The 25,992-nt window shown below is 54.3% G+C and overlaps 1 long non-coding RNA gene and 1 pseudogene across 1 annotated transcript; both read right to left on the reverse strand.

Annotated features, from left to right (window-relative positions):
• Nucleotides 1-13,234: 13,234 nt before the first annotated feature.
• On the reverse strand, nt 13,235-14,329 carry LOC120641494. The gene is made up of 2 exons (XR_005662283.1): nt 13,982-14,329; nt 13,235-13,774 (listed from the first exon to the last, which is right to left on the reverse strand). It is a non-coding gene; the product is annotated as an uncharacterized LOC120641494 (long non-coding RNA).
• A 1,282-nt stretch (nt 14,330-15,611) lies between these two features.
• On the reverse strand, nt 15,612-18,929 carry LOC120640284 (annotated as a pseudogene).
• Between the last annotated feature and the right edge of the window lie 7,063 nt (nt 18,930-25,992).

Genomic DNA, 25,992 nt, shown 5'->3' on the forward strand with positions numbered 1-25,992 from the left:
TCTTCCGACCAGCATAGCCTAGCCAGGGCGTAGCTTGCCGTAGCCTGCCGCGTAACTGAACGGGCCGTGTAGCTTGCGGCGTAGGTGGTATGATGAAAGAGTGTCGTGCCGTCGTATCCATTTAATGCGGCAGACGGGCGTGCACCGCGCGCGCGGCGCATGCGGCCGCACTGTGCACCTTGGTAATATGCGACCAATAGTGGAGTCTGGCAGAAGCTGTCCCGTGCTCTGCGGCGGTAGAGCACGCCTTAGCCACCCGCATTGAATACGGTGGGTGGGCGAGTCTTCCAGCGGAAGACTCGACCCTACGCCTGCGGGACACGTGGCGCCCCCGGACCCTGCCCCGGCGGTATATTGGTTCTATGCGCGTGGGGGGTCCGGACGGACGCGAGGAGGTCCCGGACCCCATGGGGGGTCCGCGCCCTCGGCTATCGGTGCGGAGCTTTCCTTCCTCAGGGACACGTGGCGTCACCGGACCCGTTCCTTGAGCGGGGAACGGGTCTGGGGCCGTTGGCCCAGTGAGGTAAGTTCCGAACCCCAGGGGTCTGGCTGCTCCGCTCCTTAGGGCGTAGTTATGGATGACTACGCGAGTCCTGCCTTGCTGCAGTAGGAGTGGGTATGCCTGCTGCAGAGTACCGACACTACTGCAGCTACATTCGGAACTACATTGCCACTTACAAATACTGCATGTGCATCTAGAACTGCCTGACTGTGAGCTGCTGATGGATGCTACAAGTGATGGGGAAATATATCTGTCGGGTGGTAAACCCAGCAGAATGCACCCGCCTAAGCCCTGAGGGAGAATGAACTCGGGGGGTAGCTAGGATTAGTCCGATCTAGATGCTAGAACATGATGAACACAGAAGGTTTAGAGTGGTTCGGGCTGCCGGAGCGTAATACTCTACATCCACTGTGTGTTGTATTGCCTGTCCTCACAAGAGATTGCTCGAGAGTGGTTCTAGCTGGTAAGCTGGGAATGTGAGGGAGAGAGTCTGCGTCAACTTGTCCTGAGACTAGCGTGTGCTCCCCTTTCATAGTCAAAGGGAGGCACGTACATAGCCGTTCGGACCCCGACAGGTGGGCCCAACGTGGATGTATTTAAATAACGTAGCGCCTAATGCTATTATGGTGCTACGTCTGAGGAAGATCTTATTCCGGGATTTCGCTGCCTCGTCTGCATGGATGTACTGACCGGCGCAGATCCTCTGACCGGCGTGGTTTTGCCCTTTATGTTGGTGCGGCGCTTGCAGCTAGCCGGGTAGGCTGCGCCACGCATGCTGTTCATGCCGCGTAGCTTGCGGCGTAGGCGGCATGATGGAAAGGGTCGAGCCGTCATATTCATTTAATGCGGCAGACTAACGTACACCGTGTGCGCGGCGCCTGCGGCTGCACTGTGCACCTTGGTAATATGCGACCATTAGTGGAGTCTGGCAAAGGTTGCCCCGTGCTCTGCGTTCGCAGAGCACGCCTCAGCCTCCCGCATTAAATGCGGTGGGTGGGCGAGTCTTCCGGCGGAAGACTCGCGCCAGCGCCCGCGCCAGCGGTAGTGGGGCACGTGGCAGTCCCGGACCCCTCCTGGGCGGAGTGCTGGCGCGTGCGCTTAGGGGGTCCGGGAGACACGTGGAGGTCCCGGAGCCACCAGGGGAGGTCCGTGCCTCCGGCTGCTGGTGCCGAGCATCTCTCCTCGGGGGACACGTGGCGACACCGGACCCTTCCCCAAGCAGGGAGCGGGTCCGGGGCCGTTGGTCTGGTGAGGTGGAGCCCGGACAGCTGGGGTTCGGCTGCTCAGCTCCTTGCGTGCAGTTGCGGATAACTACACGAGTCCTGTCTTCCTGCAGTAGGAGTAGGTATCCCTGCTACAGGGCACCGACAGTGGCCCATGGGCCAGGAGAGGCTGCGAACCCGCAGGTGGGGCCACTACTGTGACCTAGCTCCGAATAACTTGAAGCTTCCAGCGTTCGACTGTGCGCGCAGCAGGAGTCTTGTCCGGCCTTGACCATCCATTGGGTTTCCTACTGCCCCATCACGTTGCAATGGCTCAGTGACTCATGGCCCCCACGCACAGTGGTGCGCCTAGTCACGCGTACAACGCTCGGCATTACAAACGCTGGGGTAAAAGGAATTCTTTACCGCCAGCGCGGTTCCCGAAAAGCCTGACCCTGTCAGCGCTCGTACAGGCACGTCGGTTCGGCTTCTGCCTCGCTCCGCGCGCGCGACGGTTCGAATCCCGCCTTTTCACACTTTCGTTTGTTACCCGCCTCTCCTGACAGGTAGGCCTGAGCCCCCTTATCCTGGACTGGGCGGCTAACAGCTGTGAGCGTGATGGATTAGGCTTCATCAGAGGCCGATGCCGCAAGCCGCGGTTACTTTCCCGCATTCGCCTTCTCTCTTCCAAGCCTTTGTGCCCCTTTGCTTTCGAGCCTCCTCGCCCCTTGCTCTTCTGCGTAGATTGTTCCTCGCCTCCACAGCAAAATGGCGTCCCTCGTCCGTCCCCGCCGTTTCCAGACCGAGGCGGAACTAGACGTGGTGCGCCGCCTGCTTGGGTGGAGTCCACGGGAGACCGCCTGGGAAATTCGAGCGGGCTCGGTTCCCCTCCGCGATCTGCGCACTAGGGAATTTGTGCTATTTGTTTCGCACATTTCCACCGGCGTGGGGCTGCCGATTTCGCACTAGGTCCGCCCCGAGTGGTCCCAGCCCGGGCCTAAGCAGCTCCGTCGCCACGGCAGCAGGAGCAGCAGCGACTGCAAGATGATCTAGTGCCACCGCCACCGCCACCACCGCAGCAGCAGGATTCGGCGCTGCCGCCGCCACGGCAGCAGCGGTCGCCCAGCCTCCGTGGACGCTGGAGACCCGGCGCTTCGGGGTAAGTGTTCTTCCGTTCACTCCCCTTATTCCCGGTGCTTCGCTTTTTGCTGAAGAGCTTCTTCTCTTCGTTTGCCAGGGCCTCTCGCCCAGGCAGCTCTTCCGCCGCCCCTGCTTCATCAGGTGCCAGCTCCGGTGCCAGGCCTGGTTTCCCATAGCAGGCTGCCGAGCTAGGCATCGCTGGTTCGTCAACCCCGACCGGCTCCAGCTCGGCGCCCTGAACCACCGAGGGGGTTCTAGAGGGGGTCCAGGCGATCCAGGCGACCGGTGCCTCGGCGGCAACGGCGGAAGTGGCGGCGGATGTGGGAACCTCGGGTGCGGCGACGCCGGACGCGATGGCCCCCGAGGCCCCAGCTACGGCGACAGACGCGTCGACACCGGTCTTGGCGACGGCGAACACAGCGGCAGCAGACGCAGCAACGACGAGCACCTCGGTACCCGAGGGCCCGGCGTCTGTGCCAGATGCTCCCACCCCCAGCTCCCAACCTGCAGCAGAGGAAGAGCTGGAGGTGGTTTCTGGTAGGCGGCTCTTGCAGGGTCCCCCAGAGGAGGATGCAGTTCCCCTCCCCCGTGTGCTGGTCCGGGTCCGGCGAACAATAGAAGAGGCAACTTCTATCGCCGAGGCAGCATTCCGGCGGGAGTGGGCGGCTCTAGAGAGCGAGCGTCAGCGCCTTGGCGACTGGCACATCCGCCTGGAGGAGCGCACGAAGGCCGAGGCCTCCTGTGCTGCCACTGCCCGGTCCGAGCTTGAGGCCGACCTTGAGTCCTACAGAAAAGGGCTTCGGAAGGTGTTCGATCGGGAGCTCACGGCGGCGGGGCGGGAGAAAGCCCTAGAGCAGCGGGAGGAGGTTATTGCAAAAGAGGAGGCCAGCCTTGCGGCCAAGCCAGGGACTCGAGGTCCGCAGGCAGGAGCTCAATGAACTCTCCGAGTCTCTGCATCGATGGCGCCAGGAGCTGCAGGAGACCGCCAGCCAGCAGGCTGTTGCCGAGATGGACCTCGAGGAGGAGAGGAAGTCCCTTGCACGGCGGGAATCTCTCACCACCAGCATGGAGCGAGCCCTTGAGCGCCAACGCGAGGCTCTTAAGGCCCGCCATGAGTCAGCGGCGCGGAAGGAGGCCTCGCTCCAGGACAAGACCCGCCAGCTGGAGGCGGCTCAGGCGGCACTGGATGCCCGGGTGCAGGAGGCGGTCCAGGAGGCAGTCCGGAAGCTGCAGGAGGACCAGCGCATGGGGGCCCAGCGAATCATCGACTGGGCGGGTGAAGTAAGCTCAGCTCTGGTGCCACTTGGAATGAGTCCAATCCAAGTGGCGGAGCCGCCAGCTTCAATTGCTGATGCCCTCCCGATGCTGGACTCTGCTTCAGAGGGACTCCGACGCCTGGATCAGATCCTCGTTGGCCACCTCGAAGCCGAGGGCCGTGAGCTGTGCTGGATGGTGGCGGAGTACATTTTGACATGCCTCCGGAGCCACGACCCTGCCATCTCACTAGCCCCTGTCGTTGATGGTCCAGTGGCGGAGACAGAAGCCTCCGCTCGGGAGAGCGTGCAGGAGGTCGTCGATTTTGTTGCTGCTTATTTCAAGCGGGAGCCTGCAGATTCCTGAGCGGCGCACCTGCAAAAAGACAGGGGACCGCTGGACCATCGTAGCAGTAGAACTTTTTGTTTTTTGCGTATGTAAAAACATTGTACTTGTAGAAATTTTAATAGAAGAAATTTCAACTTAGCTGTTTGTCACTTGCTCTGATCTGCCGTATGCGGCCCTCGTCGCCCTAGCCCCCTGGTAGATAGGTTCAGTTGTTAGAACCTATCTGCCATCCTAGCCGAGCAGACACTCCTGACCCCTTGGCCGTTACCAGGGCATTGTGACAGCATACGCCTAATCATTCAATGCAACACAGTGATTATGCTGTTCTTCTGATTCATGATTGCGCACGAGTCTCATCGGATTCCATGGGAATGGTGCCATCCAAGGTTTTGCAGAGTACGAGAGGAAAATCAAACTCGCTGGGATGGTAGTAATGATACTGCAACTTAGCTGTTTGACGCATGCAGAGTCGATCCTTGGTATTTGGCTCAAAGCGAACGCTCCGGGCCCCTTGGGAGACAGGCTCAATTGTTTGAGTTTGTCTACCACCAGTCAAGGCTTAACCTGCATACCACTCAAAGTCAAAGCTTAGTAGCGGGCCCGCGGGACCTATTCTGAACCGGCCCCCAAGCTAGTATGAGGTCCGGACCTCCGGGTACACAGGTCCAGGCAGCATGATGCTTGTTACAGAGTGGTGGAGTGTGTAGGCTTAGGGTACGGAACCAGGCTAAGCCGCTACACAGGACTCCGGACCACTCTATGAAGCAAGCACGTCTTCTCCGGGTCTGGTTCCCAGCGTTCCGGACCCCTCCTAGCAGTGGGTGAGGCCATTCTGTCGTACTCGATCCTTTGAGATATGGGGCTGGACCTGCCGTGTAGGACTTAGGAAGCCAACCCTTGAGCTAGAACTAGGTCCGGACCCCTATTTACCCGGCTCCAGGTACTAGAGCACTCGATACAGGGTGGTGGAGCGTGTAGGCTTTGGGTACGGAACCGGCTAAGCGGCTACACAGGACTCCGGACCTCCCCAGGAAACGAGCACCCCCTCTCCAGAGCAGGTCCCTAGGGGTCCGGACCCCTCTCCCAGCGGCAAGGGGGTCCGGACCTGTACAGCAGTCCGTCAACTCAATACAGATCTTAGTTGTAACGACAAGAGTGGAAGTCCGCACGGGGGTTAGAAAGGGAAAAGTTCGAGAATCGAAATGCGAAATAAAATTTTGACACAAAGACAGAACTGGGAGCAAATCTTTCCTTTATAACTTGATATCATGGCTTGTGCGATGGATGCTAGAGGCCGGGTTTATGAGGTCGGACCTCTACCGCTCTGGGCCGCGCGTTAATGCTAGCCGGTGGTGCGATGGACGCCAGAGGCCGGGTTTACGAGGACGGACTCCCACCGCTCTGGACCGCACGCTGATTCTATCCTATTACAAAGGAAAAATTCATTTCCTGCTCTGTCTAAGCATAAAACTTACGCAGATGCTCTATGTTCCACGGGTTGGGCAGCGGCACTCCTTCTTCTATGGCAAGGCGAATGCATCCGGGCCGGCATACTTCCGTCACCTTGAAGGGACCTTCCCAGCTGGGGGAGAGTTTGTGGAGCCCTGCTCGGTTCAGGATCCGCCTTAGGACCAGGCCCCAGCCCGGAGCTCCCTACTGTGCATGAACCGCTGATAATAACGCCTGAGCTCCTAGTTGTAGCGTGCATTTCAGATTGCTGCCCGCCACCTTCGTTCGTCAACGAAGTCCACGTCGTCACGCCGCAGTTGTTCCTGCATGTTTTTATCAAAAGCTTGGACCCGTGGGGAGCCCAGGTGGATTTCCGGGGGAAGGCATGCTTCGGCCCTGTAGACCAAGAAGAATGGGGTCTCCCCGGTGGCATGGCTGGGTGTGGTCCGGTTGCCCCATAGCACGCACGGAAGCTCATCAACCCATCTTGCACCATGCTTCTTCAAGCAGTTGTAGGTGCGGGTCTTGAGTCCCCTGAGGACTTCTGCATTTGCCCTCTCGATATGTCCATTGCTGTGGGGATGTGCTACGGACGCAAAGCATAGCTGGATGCCGATGTCCTCGCAGTACTCTTGGAAGAGTCTGCTTTTGAATTGAGTCCCGTTGTCCGTGATGATGCGGTTTGGGACGCAAAATGTGCACACAATGGACTTGAGGAATGTGACTGCTGATTTTTTGGTGATGTTCACCACAGAGGTAACCTCCGGCCACTTTGGGGAACGACCCCAGGATATCCACGCCCCATACGGCGAACGGCCATGAGGGCGGGATCATTTGCAGAGCCTGAGCCGATGTGTGTATTTGCTTTGCATGGAACTGGCATGCTTTGCAGAACCTTACCAGCTTAGCTGCATCTTGGAGTGCTGTCGGCCAGTAGAAGCCATGCCGAAAGGCCTTACCAACAAGCGTGCGAGATGAGGAATGACTTCCACACTCGCCTCTATGGATCTCCGCAAGTAATTCTCGGCCCTCTTCCCGGGAAATGCACCGCATGAGGATACCATTGGCGCCACGGTGGTAGAGATCCCCTTCTACCATCGCGTAGCGTTTAGCCAATCGTACTATGCGCTCAGCGGCTGCATCATCTTCAGGAAGGATGTTGTCTTTCAAGTAGTCCTGGATCTCAGAGATCCATGCATCGGGACTTCCCTGAGTAATTGGGGGTGGCCCTATGAGGTCTCCGGGATCCTCGGTAGCGCACACGAACCCTGGCGGGCACCACGGATGGAATGCCGCCGGGACCGCTAGCTTCGAGGTGCTAGCTTGATCCCCTTCACCCAGTTCGGCAGGTTGGGCGGTAGGTCTCAGCAACCGTCTTTCAAAGACGCCCTCGGGCACGGGTGCCCAGGTAGATGCTCTCGTGGAGAGGTCATCTGCTGCTGAGTTGAATTCACGAGGAACATGTTGCAGTTCCAAGGCGTCGAAGTCCTTCTCGAGCTTCCTCACATGTATGAGGTATGCTACGAGCTGGGGATTGCTGCAACTGCACTCCCCTCGGACTTGCTTGATGATCAGCTGAGAATCTCCCTTCACCAGGAGCTGCCGGACCACCATAGACATGGTTTCTGTCCGGCCAAAGATCAAAGCCTCATACTCTGCCATGTTGTTGGTGGCCTTGAACTCAAGGTGCACCATGTACTTCAGTTGATCTCCGTTTGGGTCGATGAGGACCACACCAGCTCTGGCCCACTGCTTGCGGACGGACCCGTCGAAGAAGAGTGTCCCGTGGGGCTTGGTGAAGACTGGTGTCCTGACTTCCGGCTCCGGGGGGTCCGGCGTTAAGGTCCGGACCCCCAGAATTGCTTGGGGAGGGAGTCCATTCTGCTATGAAATCAGTCAGGATTTGGCTTTTGACTGCGTGGCGGGGCTGGAAGTCCAGCTGGAACTCAGCCAACTCTGCTGCCCACTTGGCGATGTTGTCTGTGGCGTTGGAGTTGTGTAGGATCGCTCTCTGTGGATAAGAGGTCACTACGACAACTCTGTGTGCCTGGAAATAATGGCGCAGTTTCCTGGACGCAATAAGTATGGCATAGATAAGCTTATCTGTCTCAAGATACCTGGCATTTGTCTCGTGGAGGACTTCGCTGACATAGTAGACTGGCCTCTGGATGGTCCGGACCCTAGCCACCGGTCCCGGCTCGCCATTTTCCACCAAGTCAGGTCCTTGGTCCTCCAGCGGTTCTGGGTTCCCTCTGGGCTGAGGCTCCTCCGGACCCCCATGTCTGGGGTTCGGACCTTCAGACAGAGGTTTGGCTGCCGAACCCCCATGTCCGGGGTTCGACCCATCATCCTTGGCGGGGGGACCCCGGTGTCCCCCTGGCGGGCTTGCTCAGTCCTCTCGGCCACCAGCACCATGCTGACCGCCTCTGCAGACGCAGTAAGATACAAAAACAACGTCTCACCTGGCTCTGGAGCCACCAATACTGGCAGTGAGGTGAGGTGCTGCTTCAGTTCCTGGAAGGCTTGTTTAGCCTCTTCAGTCCAAGAGAATGGACCGGACCTCAACAGCTTGAAGAAGGGGAGAGCCCTCTCTGCCAGCCTTGAAATGAAGCGGCTAAGAGCAGCCAAGGACCCAGTGAGCTTCTGTACGTCCTTGAGGCGGCCAGGAGGCCTCATCGCCTGGATCGCCTTGATCTTGGCTGGGTTTGCCTCGATGCCTCAATGTGAGACCAGGAAACCCAGCAGCTTCTCCGCCGAGATGCCGAAAACGCACTTCTCGGGATTCAGCTTCGTGCGCGTGGTGCGCAGTCGGCCGAAGACAAGGGTCGGGTCCTCAACTAGTGTTGACCCTACCTTTGTTTTGACTACGATGTCATCGACATATACCTCAACTATATCTCTAATTAAATTACAGAAAGTTTTGTTCATAGCTCGCACAAACGTGGGTAAGGCATTCCGCAGACCATATGACATGACAATATAACAATAAAGTTCATCCACTGTTACAAAAGCAGTATGTTTCCTATCCTCCCTAGACATCTGTATCTAGTGGAAACCAGAGTAAGCATCTAGAAAAGACAAAAGGTCACACCCGGAGGTGGAGTCCACAATCTGATCGATACTTGGAAGAGGATAGGGGTCTCTGGGACATGCCTTATTGAGGCTGGTGTAGTCGATGCACATCCGAAGCATCCCGTTGTCCTTTGGAACGACGACCGGATTGGCCAACCACTCGAGGTGGTGGACCTCCTCGATGAAGCCAGTGTGTAGCAGCTTGCAGACTTCTTCACGGATGAAGTTCTGCCGCTCCACGGACTGCTTCCGAGGTTTCTGGCGTACCGGTTTGGCGTCGGGGTAGATCCTCAGATGGTGCTCGATCACTTCCCTGGGGATCCTGGGCATCTGTGACGGTTCCCAGGCGAACACGTCCACATTTGCCCGGAGGAAAGTGATGAGCGCATCTTCCTATTTCTCCTCTAGGTTTCCCGCGATGCGGGTGGACCTTGAGGAGTCCGCTCCGATCTGCACGGTCTTCACGGGTACATTATCCGGATCAGACGGTTGGACCTTAGGTGCCCTTGCGGGTGCCCTGGCTCGCGAGGTGGAGGGGGTATCCTCCTCGGAGCGTGCAGCGTCCGCCGCCAGAGCATGCAGTTTCTCAATTGCAGCGACGGCAGCGGTGCGGTCACCCCGCACGGTGAGGACACCGGCAGGAAAAGGCATCTTCAAGACCAAGTACACGTAGTGAGCAATGGCCATGAAGCGGTAGAGCGCCGGCCTGCTAATGATGGCATTGAACGGGAGGTTTACCTCCGCGACGTCGAACTGGACGTTCTCCGTGCGGAAGTTCTCCTCAGTCCCGAACGTGACTGGTAGAGTGATACTCCCCAGAGGGAACACCGGGTGTGGGCCCACTCCTGAGAATGGGCGAGAGGGAGCTAGCTTGGACTCCGGGATCTGCAGCTGCTTGAACGCTACATAGCTGATGACGTTGAAGCCAGCCCCGCCGTTTATCAGCACATGATAGAGCCTGATGTTGGTTATGACAGGGGCGGTGACTAGAGGTAGTACACCAGCCCCGGCCATGTTCTCCGGGCAGTCAGATGGCCCGAAGTAGATGGTGTTCCTCCACCTGTGGTGAGGCGCCGCCCTCGGGACCCCCGGCTTCACCGAGAGGACCTCTCGGCGAAGGGTCTTGACGTCTCTCCGGGAGACGAGTTCCGAGCTTCCGCCGTACATCATGTACAGCTTCTTGCGGTGCTCGTCTTCGCCAGAGTCAGTGTCGCCATGGCTGTAGACGCCTTTTAGTTCTCGGGCAGGGGATTGGTACCCCAGCCCCTTCTCCATGGCAGCGGCCTCACAATCGGAGGCTTTCTCTTTGCCAGGTCGATGGCGAGGAGGGGGTGAGCCGTCCTTGGAGGCCTGCTCACGCCGCCCACTGACCCGCTTCGCGAGTTTCTGGATCTCACGGCAGTTAGCGGCGCTGTGGCGAGCAGTGGGATGAACTGGGCATGAACCACCATTGCCACCCTGCGGACGCGGGCGCTTGCCGTTCGCATTCTGGCCCCCAGCTGCCGCTGCTGCAGCTGGTGCTGCTGCAGCAGCAATTGGGGCTCCAGCCTGGGACCCCCCGCGACCGCGGTTCTTGTTCTTTTTCTTGCCACCGCCCTGGACGGTAGCTCCAGAGCCACCGGCCTCGGCGACTCCGTCTTGTGGGGCTGAGTGCCATGTGCGGCCCTCAGCGGCCCTGGCACACTTGTCGGCCAGGGAGAAAAGCGTGGTGACGCTTTTCCACCTCGTGCGTCGCCAGTTTCTCGAGCATCTTCTCATCACGTACTCCCTGACGGAAAGCAGTAATGATAGATGCGTCAGAGATACGAGGGATAGTACCTTGTACCTTGGTGAAGCGCGAGATGAATGCCCGGAGCGTCTCTCCGGTTTTCTGCCTCACGGCGTGGAGGTGAGCCTCCACACCATGCTGCTGATAAGCACTGGCAAAGTTCGCCGTAAATCTGGCGCAGAGCCCCTCCCAAGACTGAATCGTCCCAGGAGTGAGGTTCATGAGCCAAGTCCGGGTTGCCCCAGTCAAGGCTACATGAAAGTAGCTCGCCATGACAGCGTCGTTGCCACTAGCTGCTGTGATGGCGGTGACGTACACCTGCAGGAATTCCGACGGATTAGTGGTACCGTCGTACTTCTCCGGCAGTTGTGGACGAAACTTGGACGGCAAGGCCACCGCGCGGAGATGATCCGCGAGCGCGGCACAACCCACCCCAGCAACCGAGGCAGCTGCTGGTGCCCGGGCGTTTCCCGGGAGTCTGGGTGCCACTGCATCCAAGTCGGCGTTGAGATTGCGGCCCTCGATGTTGAGGCGGCGTTCTCGCGCCCTTTCCACAGAGATGCGGGCGTCCTCACACGCGCGCCTTTGGTTGAGCTCTGCCCGCAGGTCTTCTGTTCGCGCACCCCTCACCGTGGGGGAGCGCACGGATGCCGACGCGTCGCCCTGGCGCCGGTGGTAGGGTACCACCGCATTGCCAGGCGGAGGTCGTTGCCCAATCCTTGTGGAATTGGGGGAGGCCTGAGCCAGATGGAGGAGACGGTCAACGTCGTCCCACCACTGCCTCAGGGCGTCTGGTGAGGCTGCAGCAGCCGGAGGGTTGCGAAGCAACTCCCTAGCTGCCGCCAGCGCCCCGCTGCTCGCAGCTTGTGAGGGGGCCTTTGACGGGCGCCCTGATTCTTGCTGGCGTGCAACGGGCGCCGCTGCCATCGGTGGCTGCTCCACGGGCACGGTTGCCCCTGGCGCAGGAAGGCGAGAGGCGCGTGGCGCGGATGACGCCACACCCTCCGCCATCTCCACGTCGTCGTCGTGGTGGGAGTGCTCCACCACCCGAACCATGGAGACGAGCGAGAGATGAACTAAAACTAGCTAACTTGCCCCTACCTGGCGCGCCAAATGTCGGGTGGTAAACCCAGCCGGGTGGCAGAATGCACCCGCCTAAGCCCTGAGGTAGAATGAACTCCGGGGGTAGCTAGGATTAGTCCGATCTAGATGCAAGAACACGATAAACACAGAAGGTTTAGAGTGGTTCGGGCCGCCGGAGCGTAATACCCTACATTCACTGTGTGTTGTATTGTCTGTCCTCACAAGAGATTGCTCGAGAGTGGTTCTAGCTGGTAAGCTGAGAGTGTGAGGGAGAGAGTCTGCGTCAACTTGTCCAGAGACTAGCGTGTGCTCCCCTTTCATAGTCAAAAGGAGACACGTACATAGCCGTTGGGACCCCGACAGGTGGGCCCAACGTGGATGTATTTAAATAACGTAGCGCCTAGCGCTATTATGGTGCTACGTCTGAGGAAGATTTTATTCCGGAATTTCGCTGCCTCGTCCGCATGGATGTACTGACCGTCGCAGATCCTCTGACCGGCGTGGTCTTGCCTTGTCATGTTGGTGTGGCGCTTGCAGCTAACCGGGTAGGCTGCGCCACGCCTGCTGTTCATGCCGCGTAGCTTGCGGCGTAGGCGGCATGATGGAAAGGGCCGTGCCGTCGTATCCATTTAATGCGGCAGACTAACGTACACCGCGTGCGCGGCGACTGCAGCTGCACTGTGCACCTTGGTAATATGCGACCATTAGTGGAGTCTGGCAACGGCTGCCCCGTGCTCTGCGGCGGCAGAGCACACCTCAGCCTCCCGCATTAAATGCGGTGGGTGGGCAAGTCTTCCGGCGGAAGACTCGCGCCTGCGCCCACGGCAGCAGTAGTGGGGCACGTGGCAGTCCCGGACCCCTCCTGGGCGGAGTGCTGGCGCGTGCGCTTAGGGGGTCCGGGAGAGACGTGGAGGTCCCGGAGCCACCAGGGGAGGTCCGGGAGGACCGGGCCTCCGGCTGCTGGTGCTGAGCATCCCTCCTCGGGGGACATGTGGCGACACCGGACCCTTCCCCGAGTAGGGAGCGGGTCCGAGGCCGTTAGTCTGGTGAGGTGGAGCTCGGACAGCAGGGGTCCGGCTGCTCAGCTCCTTGGCGTGCAGTTGCGGATAACTACCGACAATATCCCAACTGATCTTATCAGTGGCCATAAAAGTTCTTATCAGTCGTCAAACTTTTTTTTTGTAATGATCAGTGTTCTGATCAGTGGCCATAACACTACCTAATAGTACCTATTTATGTAATATATGTAAGTACATGAGCAAACCTTTATTGCAATGGACAATATGCTATGCACGCTGTCGAACCTATGTAATATATAACGAACTATTTAGTATCTTCAGACACAAAGGTCAGTATCTTCAGACACAAAACTTTACGTTTGTGCGCAGAGATAGTACTAATGTGTAAAAAAAAATGTGATCAACAAAAAAATCATAATAGTAATCATGGAAACTGATTAGAGTCTGACAATCACTAAAAATTCATTACACTCTCCCTCAGACACATATTAACGGCTAATTCACTACTCAATTACAGAAGCTAATATCTTAAGCAGGAATGCTGCACCTAGGAAGAAGATAATGAGCTTGAAAATGCTATGCCTAGGTGGCGAATTTTCTGTATTTGCTCATCTTGGTGGGCTGGTGGCACATGATCTTCAGCAATACTACATGCCTGCTCCTTCAATAATTCTGCTATCATGCTGGCGAGCTGCCGATTTTTCACATACTGTAACTCCTGACACTCCTGAATCTCCTCTTTCAGAGATGGAATCGTAGTGGATTGGCAATAAAACAACAGGTTCGAGATCCAAAATGGTATGCATGCGTGCGTGCGCAGGAGACGTGGAGGAAATCACTAACTCGCCAGAAAAAGATCGTCGATGCACGGCGACGAGGAGTACCGAGTACGGCGTCGGAGACGAAGTCGGATGCGCTCGCTCGCCGGAAGGAGAGACTACATGCCGCAGACATGGAGGGGAAAATGCAATGCAAAAGTCAGCGGAAGTAAGATTGGTTCGAGATCCAAATGATACAGATCGAAAGCGTCCGATGCAAAAGTCCCCCGGAAACGGTGATGGCGACCGGCGCTCCTCCCTCACCGGAGGTAAAGAATACAGAACACGATGTCGTCAGGAGCCCGGTGCCGGTGACGAGGACGCACCTTAGCCGGAGGCGAAGACGACGGCGCTCCCTCATCACAGGGCAGCACTCGACGTTGTCGGGAGCCGACGCCGGTGATGAGGCCGCATCGTCGCCGGGGACGAAGACCGCTCAGCCTCAGATTCTCCTGGGAGAGAGAGAAAGACCGCGGAGCAGGCCGTCTGATCAAATGCACGTGATGTTGTGGGCCCCCAAAAATGCAATACATCCCACTACAAAAACAAGAATACACACGAATACGCGGGGGGAGAGAGCCTGGCGCCCATCCCCAGACGAATCTAGACGGTGTAGATAAGCCCCGCTCAGCATGCACATGCTGCGTTGTATTTTCGTTTGCCGTTACACATCTAATGTCGAGCACTCCCAGCTTGGGTCGGAGCTGCGGCGTCAACAGTTGCGTGAATGGGAGTATTACTTTTGAGTCGGGGCTGCAGCAAGAAGCCGGCCTGAACAAATATATTACTTCGATGTACATATCGCTATAAGTTTGAGTAGCATGCAAGATTGTACATGTCACTATAAGTTTCACAGCATGGGTTGAAAAAGAACAAACTAGCTTGGCACAAATTGGATGATTATCATAGGCTTGCTATTCGTTTTTTTGTTTGTGAGCCAATTTTCTTTTCCCCCTGATTACGTACGTCTGCTACTGTTTCAGACTTTCAGTGCCAAGTGCCAGTGGTACTATTATTCCGATGCTAAAAAGCAGGGAATGTCCAGCAGTTGAAAATAATGTTTCTTATTTCAATCCAGCCGTTTTATCTGTTTTAACCGATCAATTATATATTTTTAGTTCTTTCAATAATCAAAACATCTTTATTATATAGACCGATAGCAAAAGATTGTCAGTACTAGATTTATTATAAAAGATACTTTTACTATATACGTTGTGTATCTCTTTTCATGTAAGAAGATATAACTTTATTGATATTGCAAATAAATGTGCTCCGTTTGAGATGACCCAAACATACTTTGGGTCCTGAACAAATACAGTTGATGGTATTGTGGATGTGACGTGTGCAGCTTCTAATTTCAGCAATTTGGAAGTCCATTTGCTCATTATTATGCAAAAATGTTGTCCATTTGCATTTGCTCAATATCTTCCTAGCACCCTCTAAAACACAAAACACTCAAGCTGTCATTAGCACCATATCTATTCATATGGCTTTCACTTTTTCAAACTCAATAACTTAAAAGTTATTCATAATTTATATTCTCAATGCTTGACCCAAATCTTATCCAAAACAATATTCTTTTCCTATACGGAGGGAGTACAAGATTGTCATTACTATTTGAATCAAAGTACCTATAATATATACAAGATTGTCATTACTATGTATATTTTTAGAAAAATACTTTACAATATACATTATGTATCTCTTTTCATGTAAAAAGATATATATTATATATGATTTATCTCTTTCCATTGCCACTTGACTATAATTCCATTTTCTTTTTAAAAAAATCACACCAAGAACACAATCAATGTACTACTTTACACTGCCTTCAAAAAAAATGTACTACTTTACACGATTACAATCATACAACGCGTCAGCGAATTCCATTCCGCTCCACGGTACACCCATGTCGCTGCCGGGCGAGCCGATCCGTGGGCACAACTAGATAGCTAACTAAGCTTGTGCAGCGCCGCCGCTCCCCGCCTCCGCGCGCGCGTCCTTCAGCGCCCGCCGCAGGCCCTGCGCCACCTGCGACATGGCCGGCCGGAACTCCGCCTCTTGCTGCCAACGCCACGCCTTGCCAAGCAGATGAAGCTCACACACGTCAGTAGCCATGGATCGGCCGCGCCGCGTCGAGGGCGCGCGTCTCGCAGAGAGGGGGATCCTCAGATCACGACACGATGGATGTCTCACCTGTATGCACCGGCCGACGATGTCGGCGAAGCGCGACAGCGACCTGACCGGCGGCGTGCCGAGGCGCGGGTCGGCCATCTTCCCCAGCGCGGCGAGGTCGTGCAGCCGCGGGCTCGCCCACGGCACCAGGTGCCGCTCGCCCCGCGCCCGCGAGCTGCACGCACGGATGCGCGCGCGTCAATGATCAGCAAGCTCATCGCGCACGCTGGCCGCCGCCGCCGGCAGGCGACGCCGGCCGCAGGTCGAGGAGAGCCTTACCTGTCGTAGGGCTTGCGGCCGGTGAGGAGCTGCAGCATCACGACGCCGAAGCTGTAGACGTCGCCCTTGGCCGTCCACGCCGCGCCGGGGCCCGCCGCCTCCGGCGGCTCGTAGCTCATCGTGGCGCCGCAGTAATCAGACAGCTGAAGTTGAGCAGCAGGCATGATGGAACTCAGGAAACTGATCTCACATCTGAATTTTTTTTCATGTAAAAGCAGTACTACCTGTGGAACAAATGGAGCAAGGCCGATTCCGGACACGGACACCCGGAGCTCGCCGTCGATCAGGATGTGTTCAGGCCTGAAATGCCGGTGAACCACCTGCTTGTGGCTCCCCTCATGAAGATACCTTGCAAGGAACAACAAATTCAGGTACAAATACAACTAATTTGCAAGCGCGCGATGAGATGATCTTGGCAGGACATACTCCAGTGCTGTTGCTGCTTCAAGAGCGACAGCTATCCGGGCATCCCAGGAAAGCGTCTCTGCTGAGTCAGACGCCCGGTGCTCGAACTGCGTCATGTCATTCAGAGTGCTGTCACTGAAGTGCTTGTAGACGAGTAGTCTCTGGCCGTGATCCACGCAGCAACCCACAAGTTCTTCGACGTTGGGGTGCCGGAGCTCGGAGATGTCCTGAACAATCTTCAGGAATTCAGCCGCCGGCATTTTAGCAGTGTCACCGCCAAGCTTCAGTACTGAAAACTAGAGGATACAGAGAGATGGTTCAGACGAGAATGTCACAATCAGCACTGAAGAAACTGGCTGCATGCCATCAGAACTGGTGCTTTTGCAGGTACAGTTACCTTGCTTCCTGGGTGATCTGCTAGGTAAATTTTACCGAAACAGGTCTCCCTGATCAGATTCTGATCGCTGAAACTGTTCGTGTGTTGCTGCAAGGATGCAACAGTAAAGAATGTGAAAGGAAATTGCTGTGGTTGGTCTTCTGAACTTCCCTGAACATTCTTATCTGATACAATGATGTCCTTGCTGCTGTTCTTGAATGATGGGTGTATCGATGATCCTGCCGCCTTAACATAATCTCTAGGAGACCAATCAATCTTCCCTTCAGTACCTTCAGTAATTAGCATATCGAAAATAAATAAATAAACGGAACCCACAAGTGCATATGTAATGACAGTTATACCCTCTTTTTTGTGTACCTGAATGACGTTCTCTCTCTGGTTTGGCAACTGCACTCACTCTAGGAGGTTCCCTCACCCAACTCGGCGTACTCATCTCAATACACGAAGAGATCTCTTCTGGCGCCATTTTGATACCGTGAACACAATCGCAACCACAGTAATGCTCAGTGAACCGGCGGCGAGGATACTGAACAACCTGGCGGCTTTCGCTGGTGACACCTTGTTCTTGTGTCTTGGAGGTGCATCCTGTGGAGTGGCTGGAATCACATATATGGGAGGGTGTGAACCAGAAAGGACCGGAGGCTCTTGTGGTGCAGCTGGTGCCGGCAAATGCTTTGGAGAAGGAGGTGATGTGGATGGTACAAGAGGTGGAGGTGTCCCTGGAGTTGGAGAAAAGCCGGGGATGGGTGGTATGGTGAATTTGTTGCCATCTCTTGTGCATAGAATCAGGGAGCCAAGTTTTGTCAGACAGACAGTGAACTCTACTTATGGCAGACATGTGGGGCTAATTTGGCGAAGTAAATGATGGTTTGTCGATGTTTAGCCGCCAAGCTCTCCGAGGGATACCCCGAGGAGATTGATTGTATGTAGGAACTCGCCGAGATCAGAACGCGATGGTGCAAGGAACACAAGGGTTCAGACAGGTTCGGACCGCCGGAGCGTAATACCCTACGTCCTGTGTGGTGGTATGTATTGCCTTGGGTGTAGATGATTGTATGCGTATATTTTGGAGGGGTTCCTGCCCGCCTTTATATAGTCTTGGGGGATATGGTTACATTGAAAGTCCTAGCCGAGTACTAGCAGAGTCCTATTGCAACTAGCTTGGGTAGTTTCCTTGTACATCAGCTAGTCCTACTGCTGTACGAGTAGTTACAGTAGGGTAAGGTACATCCATGCGCTATCTCTTACTCTAGAATATTCTATGCCTATGAGCAGTCCCGCTGCCCCGGATCTGACAAGTTCCCGAGCTCTTCGTAGTCGAGTCTTGCAAGCGTCGGGTACTCCTGAAGACATTGCCAAGTGCTTCAAGTGCTCCTGGAATCCTCCTTGGCTCCATCGAGTGCATCGAGTAGTCTTCTGAGTACTTTTGGCTACATCGAGGCTATGAGGTGCTCTAGTCCCGAGTCTTCTTTTATATGGTGCGCGATGAACTCGCGCTCCATATGGAGTAGCCCCTGAGCCTTAGGTTGAATCGCAGAATCAGGCTGAGGGTCAAATCAGTTTTGAATCTTCCAAAAATCATCCAAATTTGTTTCAAAAAATATGCAATTTATAACACGTATCCAGTAGCCCCCGAGCCTTAGATCCAAATCCCCAAGAAAGTTTGGGTTTAAGGATCTGAAGTCGTGGCATATTTCTTCAAGTGACTCTTGTACTTCCAGCGATTTATAGAATTGCCATTGACAATGTTATAAAACCACAGGGTAACTGTTAGGGTTATCAATCTTTCCTCTTTGCCTTTTCACCATCTTCCTGCGCCACCATTTCTGATTCAGCTTGTTAGAGCTCTTCCTTACCTTTGATCCCAATCCATTAGCCCCCGAGCGTATGCGGGAGAAAAAGCTCGTGACATTCAGGATGGCACCCAAGAGATCAAGCGGGAGGGGGAAGAAGAAGGGATCTGCAGAACCGACCATTATAGATGGCTGGAAGAAAAGTAAGTTGCCAGAATCCGCCATTGCCTCTTTGGTTGCCGAAGGTTTACTGCAATCTTGTGATATCGTAGAATGGCATTCTGCCGAAGATCATGATAGGCCATACGAGAAAGTGGCAGAGACTGTTTTGTTTAAGTCTTTCGTGGAGCGCGGCCTTGCTCTTTCTGCTTGCGATTTTTTGCAAGGTCTTCTTTACCATTGGGGGATTCAGTTGCGTCATCTGACCCCAAACTCCATTCCATATCTCCATCTATGTTCACCTTTGTGAGGCATTCCTTGGAATTCGTCCTCATTTTGATCTTTTCAAACGTCTTTTTTTTATCTGAATCCACAACCAAATCTGAAGAACCCAGCCAAAGTTGGAGGTGCTCATTTGCGGATTCGATCTAAAGTAGAGGATAGATATATCCACTACATTCCTTGCAACAACATAGGTGATTGGAAGGCTGAATGGTTTTACATAGATAACCATGCCCCTCTTCCGGATCGAGCAGCAGGTGCGCCTCAGACTCGGGATGAATGGTTTGCAAACGGACAGAATGCCGAGCAAGAGAATGAACTCCTTGACAAGATCGAATATTTAAAGAAAAAGGGAGTTACCGGCGCATCTGTTGTGTTTGCCTGGATTGCTCGTCGGATCCAGCCCTTGCAGAAGAGATGCAATTTGGGCTTTGAATATATTGGATTAATGGATCCATCCAGATTTTCGTCAGAAAGGATGGCAGAGAGTGAAGCACTAAGGAGAGTACGGAGAGTACTCAATGGTGTGGATATAAGGCCTGCCATGCCAAAGTTGTATCATGTGAACAATCCACCAGATCAGGTAAACGTCCAATATCTCGAGTAGTTATGAACAATGCTGCTTCCAATGAGTATTAATATATATTGTATATCTCGCAGATTGACTTGGAAGTGTTTCAGAGTGACCCACCGATGCCAAATGTCTGGCGACCGGATCATCTGACACCAGGTTTCCGGCAACGGCATGGTGTGGCTGATCAAGATCAACAGGAAGAAGAGCTCTCAGACTCTGATGCTGATGATCGTGTAACCCTTGTCGATCGATTGAAGGGTAAGACAGGAGGCGCTGAGTCGAGTACTCGCGAAGAGTCGCCCGATGATGTGGGCACCTCCAGTTGTCCCAAAAAGCCGAGGACGTAAATGAAAAGCTGTCGCAGCCCCCAGGTTAGTTGTCGTTTCTTACTGTGACATCATGGTATGCTACGTGCAAGTTGTATGTAATTATTTTCTTGTCTTCTGGAAAGTAGCTCGTCTGAACCGGCGAATAAGAAGCAGTGCCCAGGTGAAGCCGGCGGACAGGGCAAAACTGCGAAAGTTGGTCGTAAGGGTCACCGGGGTGTCCGACCCTAGAGGGGGAGGGGGTGGATAGGGTCGCTAATCGCTTTTCAACCTAAGGCTCAAACTACTTGCATAAGATAAATCTAACATGTCCTATACATGCTAGTTATGATTAAGGTTTATCTTTACTACTCTTTACTTACCCCAAAATACTTGCAACTTATAGCCAATCCTAAACAAACTAACTAGGAAAGTAAAGGCACGCAAAATAAAGTAAATGCGGAAACGTAATATGGTAAGCAAAGAGGTAAGTGCAAGAGGGATGCAAACTCCCGAGTAGATACAGTCATTTAACGTGGTTCGGCACAAACGCCTACGTCCACGGGACACCGAGGCTCTTCCGATCACCGTCTTGCACTACGCCACCAAGGCGATGCCGACAAGCAAAGGCAAGTGCCCACAAGACACCGAGTCTCATGCACCGCCACCGTCTCTCTCGGTCACCCAGCCGAAATCCACTACGGAGCTTCTCCACCAAGGAGGGGGTCTCCTCTTCCCCCGCACAAAGTGTCGTTGCAACTCCACACCAAGTCGGAGGGTCACACGACGGATCACAAGGATTGCTTGCCGCAGCAAGACTTCTCTCAAGGGAGCTCTCGCAAGAACTAATCCCTATTACAAGCACTAAGCACTCTCACAAGTGTGCTTAAGCCTATATGATGTACAATGAAGCTCTAAGGTGGTTGGAGATGATCTTTGGCTCTTGTATACTTCCTTGGTCTCCAGCACCCTCAAATGAGCCGTGGGGTGGCATATATATAGCCCACACACCCCAAACTAGCCGTTGGAAAAAGGCTGACAAAAAACGCTATCATCGGTTAAACCGATGCTCCCGTTTTTGTCATCACCGGATTAACCGGTGAGTGCATTTTCCAACTAGCCGTTATACTTCAACGGCTATCTCAATCGACCGACGTAATCAACCGATGCAGCGTCGGTTCAACCGGTGAGTGTAGTTGCTGAAAAACTAACTCTCTGGATAACTGCACCGACGTTCACTAATATCTAGCGTCGGTTCATCCGGTGTATAGATTTTGCTTCAGCTGCTGAGTGCATTGCACCGACGTATTCAACTTTCCTGGCGTCGGTTCAACCGGTGTTACCAAAACTCCCAGACGTGCTCCAAGTCAATGCACCGACGTATGTAATTTTCTTAGCGTCGGTTAAACCGGTGATACTAAAATATCTCTGTCTTGATTGTTTTGACTTGGTTTCTTCACGGTCTCTTCAAACTTCGAATCTTTTGGACCGAAGAGGTTTCAGGGCGCTGCCCTGAGACCCGCGAGGGGCGGCTCCCCCTCGATCCCCGTCCGCTAACCGGGCCTAGCTACGTCTATCTTCTCTTTGTCATCACTTGAACCTAAAAGCCTGAGAATGGTCATCTTAACAATCATATTAGTCCAAGTGTTGTGTGTGTCATCAATCACCAAAACATTATATTGAAATATGGCATGAGAGGCCATTTTCGCTACACTGGTAAAGGAAGAACTGTGGCGGAACCATCCAAATAAACTGGATCCGGGTGCACATATTAAGGTTGCTTGGCAACTCTGATATAAACATCGCACGCACCGGCAGTTCCTCGAGTGAAGCCTCGATTAAAGCCACGCTTAACAGGATCGACAGGCAACACTCACACGAAGGTGCCAGAGATTACAACACATATCATTTCATACATCTCAGAGTTGCAGCGGAATTTATTTATTACAAACCAGATTCTGAAATTAGTAAAGTACTACGGAGTCTTATACTACACAATTTATTCAAGTCTCATTGTTGCAGCGGAAAAGTAAAACAATAACTAGCGAAAATATAGTAGTACCTCGATAAGCCCATACTAGACATTACTCAGTGGGAGGGGTGTCGGCGCCCGCTGAGGAACCATCCCACTCAACAGACCAACCAGGAGGTAAATTGCACGGCCAAGTAAGACTCGCAATCATATCTTCAAAAGGAATACCTGAAAATAGTGCCACAAGCAAGGCTGAGTATACTAATACTCAGCAAGGCTTACCCGTCATCGGATATACCTTAGTCCGTTAACTAGACATGCAAAGCTTTTTGGCTGGAGGGGTTTGTTTGCCGAAAAGCGACTACAAGTAAGTCCTGAATTTCAGATTTTACTCCTCAAGTTCTAGTTGGTTTAACCGTTCTAAGTTTGCATCTATTGCTAAGCATTCATGGTTGAACAAACCATTAAGAAATACATCCATCATTCTTTCCATTGGTTCCACTTGTTACTCTATGTGACAGAAATTGTTAAGCAGTCCCAAACCGTGAGAGACAGACGATTCGAATCGAGTTTATTAACCTGGCCAGGGGAACCTAACACACACGCATGGGGCAACGTGTGTCCGGGGCACTCCCCTCGACTACAGAGTACGCCTACTCTGCACCCGCATGTTGCGCTCATGAGAACGAAGTGCAATGTTCAAAGAGAGTGGAAGGTCGTTCCACTCGCCGGTCCAATCAGGTACTTAAGCTTACCGGTTACCATATTTCTCGGCATGTGGCTAGTACTTTCAAAAGTTTAACGAAATGTGCCACACATCGCGACCTTAGCCAATTTCAACTATTCCGACGGGGTATCACTACTACACAACTGTAACATCCCGAAAATTACCCAAATAAATCATGCGCTAAAATTCTGCTTCGTCGTTGAGCTCGATCCTTCCTTAAAACCCTAACCCCAGCTTTCCGGGAACCTCCCTGTTCCGATCTCCCGATTCCCGAAAAATTTGTCTCGACACCCGTATCCAGAACCCTGTTTTCCCCTCAACCCGTGCATCACGCCGGGCAGCGGCCGCGGCCGCGACAGCCGCGCGTGCCCGACCGGCGTCGCTGTCGCCACCGGCGGGATCACCGCAAATCTCTCCCTCTCTCCTTTTTCCCTTTTCTCTCCCCTCCTTTTTCTTTTCTCTTTCCCATTTTCCTTCTTTTCTTTTCCCTCTCCTTCCTCCCTTCTTCTCCCTCCTTCCCGCGCGCTGCAGAGCACCGACCGGCCCCCTGCTCCGGTTGACCTGGGCCCTCCCTCTCTCTCTCCGCTCCCCGCTCGGCCACTCCAGCGCCTGGCCCGCGCCCTCTCCTCCTGCCCCCGGCTCACCCGGCCGCCTCCCCCCCCCGGGCACGCCACCCCTGCCCCGCTCGGCCTGCCACCGGCGCCCCGCGCGCGCGCCTCCCCCAAACCTCCAGCGCACGCGCCGCCCTGCAGCGGCTCGGCGCGCACCAGCCCGCGCCCGCCGCGCCGCGCGCACCGCCGCCCGGACCCGCTCGCCTGCGCCCTGCTCCGAGCGCCGCTCGCCACGCGTGCCCGCTCACCCTACCTGCCCGAGCGCGCACGAACGCGCCACGCCACGCTCCTGCTCGAGCCGAGCGCGCGCCCACGCCACGGCCGACCGGCTTTGACGCTGCACAGCAGCGTCGACCGCGGCACAGAGCCGCCTGCAGCGGTCGCCGCCCGGCCGTGGTGTCGCGTCGCCTCGCAGCGCACGCCGTCGCCCTGTGCGCGCTCGACGCCGGCGACTCTAGCACAGCGCCGCCGTTGACGCCGCCGCTGCCCTGCCCCCCCCCGCTCCACCGCCTTGGCCGCCTATAAAAGACCCCGCAGAGCCCTCCCTGAGCTTCACCGCCACCGCCGCACGGCCTCTCCCGAGCCCCAGCGCCCCACTGCCACCTTCAGCGCCGCCGCTCGCCTTTGCCGCCGCTGACCACCGCGGAGGCCCCTCCCCACTGCTCCACGGCGCGAATCAAGGTGGGGGATGGCACCCCTATGGCCTCCTAATGCTCCCTCCCCTTCCCCCATCCACTATCGTGGCCCAGGGCCACCGGCCGAGCACCGCCGCCGCCTAATGCCGCTGGCCGCCGTAGCCGGGCCACTGTAGGCCGCCGCAGGGCGAGCCGCGGCAGGGGACCGGGTTCTCTCGCCCCGCTCCTCATTTTCCCCCAACCCCGAGGCCTCATCCGCGCACAGAGCAGCCGGTCGGGCCGCCGCCGGCGAGCCCTCCCTGCTCCTCTGTTTTCCAGCGCGGGGGAGGAGGAAGAAGGGGCAAATTTGCCCCAAGCCCCCTCCTTTCCCTCTTATTTGGTTAAGAGTCCCCCCCCAATTAACCAATTCGCAAAATAAACCCTGCCCTTTTACCTAAATCCAAAATAAGCCCCCCTCCCATATAAACTTAATTACAGATAAACCCCGACTCTTTTAGAATGACCCAACTAATTTCTAAATTATAAACAAAGCCCCTGCCTACTTAATCCTAATTACAATTAGGTCCCTGGACCCCTGTTTAGGGCCTAAGCGTTCCCTTGACCTATCAGTTTATGTGCCAAACGACCCCAGATTAACCTAAAATTTTACCAGGCCTCTCGTAATCCAGTTTTGGCCCTACCATTCAGAAACCATTCGAAAATAATACTCTATGCTCTATATTTTATGTGTTTCCGAACCGAGCTCGACGACAGATCTTTACTTTCTGTATTTTGATTGTGTGCCTGTTTGTGTGCGCTGTAGACCACGGAGTGAACGAAGGAGAACCCGTTGTCGAGCCGTTCTGTGAGCAGGAGAACGAGGACCAGTTCCGCGACCCCGAGCCCGAAGGACAGGACTTCCCCGAAGGCTTTGAAGACGGCAAGTTCAATCCCATCCTTTGATGCATGTTTCTGTCCTAGTTTTTATAAACACAACCCAATGGCCTGTTTTATAAATTGCATATGTTTTGCTTGCATGAAAACACGGTTGGATAGCCACCCCTTGATTTGTGATGACCATTCCTTGACCACCTAGATTAATGTCAGATTTTGCTTGGACATTAATCGGTATTAGAACGCTCAGGACTTTACTCATAATATGCTTTATTTTATAAAGAAAATGTGTGCGTGTGGGAAGGGATAAAATGTGGATTTTTGAAAGATGAGTATGGGCGAGATGGACGGCATTTCTGTGTGAATTGCCGATTGGTGTGCTTATGCCTGTGTGGCAGGGCAAAGAAGGGAGTTATCCATCTTGTCGCATTTAAGGACCGAGTTGGTGTGTCATCTCACCTAACTCCACTATCGTGCAAACCACTCGACCGTTGTATGGGCAACGGCGTAGCATAAATCCCACTAGTTGGTGTGATAGCCATCAGGAGAGCTGAGAGCAACGGGTGACTAAGGAGAAGGGATAAGCCCAGAGTGACTTATGCCCGGTTATACCTAAGTGAATGGTCGATGGCCCCTTGGTGCATCCCGTGATGGCTAGTCAGGCTTAGCTATGGTGGGTAATGGCTATGTTGGGATCTACACCGACACGACGGTGTTCGAGTTGTGGAATCCTACTTGTGGGTAAAGTTGCACACCTCTGCAGAGTTAAGAATCTATTCGAATAGTCCGTGCCCACGGTATTGGGCGAGTTATGGTGTGGTCACATAACTAGTGTTTCTTTGGGATGGGCTGGTGTGAGTTGTTTTGGATTTGGTTCCGGCAGTTGTGCCGTGTGCTACGACGGACGGGGAGTCCGGTAGCAGTTTAAAACCTGAACTCTGTGTTACTGCAAAAACTGATTTCTAAAAGGTTTTTCGTAAATTAAACCCCTGCATAAAATGTCGTTTTTCTGCAAATTAAACCGTAACCTTATCCTTGTTTTACCTATGCATATTATTCTGTTATAACCCCCTCCGTGGGTGTGGTTGGACTTGCTGAGTACGTTTGTACTCACCCCACTTTTACTTTTTACAGAAGAAGACCCAGACTT

This window comes from Panicum virgatum, chromosome 7K (genome assembly GCF_016808335.1).
Source record: "Panicum virgatum strain AP13 chromosome 7K, P.virgatum_v5, whole genome shotgun sequence".
Taxonomy (NCBI): Eukaryota; Viridiplantae; Streptophyta; class Magnoliopsida; order Poales; family Poaceae; genus Panicum; species Panicum virgatum.